This window comes from Theropithecus gelada, chromosome 3 (genome assembly GCF_003255815.1).
Source record: "Theropithecus gelada isolate Dixy chromosome 3, Tgel_1.0, whole genome shotgun sequence".
Classification (NCBI taxonomy): domain Eukaryota; kingdom Metazoa; phylum Chordata; class Mammalia; order Primates; family Cercopithecidae; genus Theropithecus; species Theropithecus gelada.
Genome location: NC_037670.1, coordinates 163,832,531 through 163,836,592, shown reverse-complemented (window position 1 = coordinate 163,836,592; position 4,062 = coordinate 163,832,531). Strand labels below are relative to the sequence as shown.

The window sequence follows — 4,062 nt, the reverse complement described above, 5'->3', positions numbered from 1 at the left end:
AACAAGATACCACTTATACCCACTGGGAGATGACAGCCATAATTTAAAAAATGAAAAATGACAAATGCTGATGAGAATGTAGAGGAACTGGAACTCTTTTTTTTTTTTTAGATTAAGTCTCGCTCTTGTCCCCCAGGCTGGAGTGCAATGGCGCGATAGCTCACTGCAACCTCTGCTTCCCAGGTTCAACCAATTCTCCTGCCTCAGCCTCCCCAGTAGCTGGGATTACAGGAACCTGCCACCACGCCTGGCTAATTTTTGTGTTTTTAGTAGAGACAGGGTTTCACCATGTTGGCCAAGCTGGTCTCAAACTCCTGACCTCAGGTGATCTGCCTGCCTCTGTCCCACAAAGTGCTGGGATTACAGGTGTGAGCCACCGTGCCTGGCCTGAGCCACTGTGCCCGGCCAGAACTGGAACTCTTATACATTGCTGGTGGGAATGTAAAATGGTTTGGTTACTGTGGAAAAGAGCTTGGTAATTCCTCAAATGAAACATAGTTACCATGAAACCCAGCAATTCCACTCCCAGGTCTATACCTAAGAGGACTGAAAACATATATCCACATAAAAACTTGTGCACAAGTGTTAATAGGAGCATTATTCATAATAGCTAAAAAATGGAAACAGTCCAAGTGTCTGTCAACTGATGAATGGGCAAACTGTGACATATTCATACAACGAGATATTATTTGGAGTATAGATATCTGGATATTAAATTTAATACCAGACAGGGAAACAGTCACAAAGAAAAATGAGGGACATCATATTGGTAAAAGAACATTGTATCAGTGCTCGCTTCAGCAGCACATCTACTAAAACTGGAATGATCCAAAGATTAGCACCGCCCCTGCACAAAGATGATACACAAATTCGTGAAGCAGTCCATATTTTTAAAAAGATATTATATCAAAAAGATACAACCATAATGAACATATATGCATCCAAAAACATTCATGGTTCTTTGAAAAGTTATTGAGAAAAGGCCGGGCGCGGTGGCTCAAGCCTGTAATCCCAGCACTTTGGGAGGCCGAGACGGGCGGATCACGAGGTCAGGAGTTCGAGACCATCCTGGCTAACACGGTGAAACCCCGTCTCTACTAAAAAATACGAAAAACTAGCCAGGCGAGGTGGCGGGCGCCTGTAGTCCCGGCTACTCGGGAGGCTGAGGCAGGAGAATGGCGTAAAAACCCGGGAGGCGGAGCTTGCAGTGAGCTGAGATCCGGCCACTGCACTCCAGCCTGGGCGACACAGCGAGACTCCGTCTCAAAAAAAAAAAAAAAAAGTTATTGAGAAGGAAGAATGGCAAGACTGATTAAGAGTAAGATGATGCATCTAAACAAAGCACAGCATGAAAACAGAAACAAACACACAGGAGATTACAAACAATTAAAAACTGGCCGGGCATGGTGGCTCACGTCTGTAATCCCAGCACTTTGGGAGATCAAGATGGGCAGATCCCTTGAAGTCAGGAGTTTGAGACCATCCTGGCCAACATGGTGAAACCCTGTCTCTACTAAAAATACAAAAAGTAGCTGGGTGCGATGGCACATGCCTATAATTCCAGCTACTTGGGAGGCTGAGGCAGGACACTAGCTTGAACACGGGAGACAGAGGTTACAGTGAGTTGAGATCATACCATAGCACTCCAGCCTCGGTGACAGAGACTATGTCTAAATAAATAAATAAATAATTCCACAAATACACTTTTTATTTTATTTTATTTTATTTTATTTTATTTTATTTATTTTTTTGAGACAGAGTCTCGCTCTGTTGTCCAGGCTGGAGTGCAGTGGCGTGATCTCGGCTCACTTCAACCTCTGCCTCCTGGGTTCAAGTGATTCTCCTGCCTCAGACTCCCCAGTAACTGGGACTACAGGCACCCACCACCACGCCCAGCCAATTTTTGTATTTTTAGTAGAAATAGGCTTTCACCATATTGGCCAGGCTAGTCTCGAACTCCTGACCTTGTGATCCACCCGCCTTACCCTCCCAAAGTGCTGGGATTACAGGCGTGAGCCACTGCACCCAGCCACAAATACACTTCTAAAATAATTTCTGGGCCAGGTGCGGTGACTCACGCCTATAATCCCAGAACTTTGGGAGGCTGAGGCAGGTGGATCACCTGAGGTCAGGAGTTCAAGGCCAGCCTGACCAACATGGTGAAACCCCATCTCTACTAAAAATACAAAATTAGCTGGGCGTGGTGGCACACGCCTGTAATCCCAGCTACTTGGGAGGCTGAGGCAGGAGAATCGCTTGAACCCGGGAGGCGGAGGTTGCAATGAGCCGAGATCGCGCCACTGCACTCCAGCCTGGGCAACAAGAGCATAACTCTCTGTCTCAAAAGAAAAAAAAATTCTGTCAGTGTTGATCATATATAGGTATTATGGGAAAAGCACTTGATCTAATTCAACTCATGCATATAATCAACCTTCCTAGAAAATTAGGAATAGAACTTTAAGTTCATGAAAACTATATATCAAAAATCTAGAATAACACCATACTTAATGGAGAAGACTTAGATCAATAAGGAACAAGATTTTAATGTTCCCATTAAAATACGGAACACAGATGCCACTTTCCCCATTACTGTTTAGCATAGTATTAAAGGATCAGTCTAATGCTCTAAGACAAGATGTAAAATGTGAAATTGAAAGAGATAAAACCATTGTTATTTGTACATTATATGATCACTTCCATTGAAAAGCTAATAAAATAATCAGATGAGTTATTAGAATAACAGTTTAGCAAAATTGCTGGATATAAAATCAACTTTAAAGGATCAACAGCATTCCTTAGTACTGACAACAAATCAGAAAACAAAGAATAAGATACAATTCACGGAAGCAACAGCTATAAAATACCTAGAAATTAATGTATAAACAAGACCTTCATAGAGAAGTGTTACAAGCTTTATTGGAAGACACACAAAACAATCTGTAACTTAAAGATTCTATTGTTCTCCTTAAACCACTCTACAGGCCTCAAAGAAGGTGAATTCAATGCAAATTCAATCCTAATCAATATTTCAACTGGATTTTAAATGGAAGTGGACAGTTTATTCTAAAATTTATATGGAAGAATAAAAATCCATAATTAGCTGGGCCAACATAGAATAACAAAGATGGGACTCTCTTTACTAGATATTAAGGCATATTGTTAAGTCTATGGTAATAGAAAACAGTAAGATACTGGTGTGGAAATAAAAAAAGCAATGGAACAGAACAAAGCTCAAAAATAGATCTTTCCATATATGAGAACTGGGTATATGATAAAAATGGTACCACAAATTAATGGGAGAAGTATTAATCTGTTAGGTGGCATTGGGAAAACTGCTTCACTAAACATAGAATAATAAAGTTGGATCCCTACATTACACAATATACAAAGGTAGATGCCAGATGGATTGTAAATGAAAATGTGAAGGCAAAACTATAACGCTCATAGGAGAAAATTCTGGAGGATATCTTTGTGGCATAGGACTAGGGAAATATTTCATAAGTAAACTGTCCCAAACACAAACATAAGACAAAAAGTAGATTAATCAAAAAGTAAGGATTTCTGTTCAATAAAGTATGTCACAGACAAAGTTAAAAGACAGGTAACAGACAAAAGTAACTGACACATCTAAAACTGGTAAGAGATTAATATCCACAACAAGACACCAAAATGCAATTGCACAATGAGCAAAGATCAGCACCCAACTGACAGAAGGGAAGACTAACTAGCACCTTGTTTTTGGTAATAAGGAATTGAACATAACCTAGTTATCCACTGTGAGGGGAACAGGTGTGTATAACGTGGTGCGTGCACACTAGGGAATCTGTGCAGCAGTAAGAAGCAACACCCCGAATGGACGCACAGCAACATGGATGCATCTAAGTAGAAAACAGGAAACATGGCTATCACAGTACCATTGGTATGAATTAGAATTGTATACATAAACACAATACTACTTACTTTGAAGAATGCCTGCAAAACAAGGGGCGCATATAAAAAAAGTAAGGGTGGAGACTATGGGACACAGCAGAGTGGGGACTAAGGAAGAGGAGAAACTTAATA

The 4,062-nt window shown here is 40.8% G+C and overlaps 1 non-coding gene across 1 annotated transcript; it reads left to right on the top strand.

Moving 5' to 3' along the window:
• The first annotated feature begins 788 nt into the window (after positions 1-788).
• LOC112621864 lies at positions 789-892 on the top strand. Its single transcript, XR_003118801.1, has one exon. It is a non-coding gene; the product is annotated as a U6 spliceosomal RNA (small nuclear RNA).
• Positions 893-4,062: the final 3,170 nt, after the last annotated feature.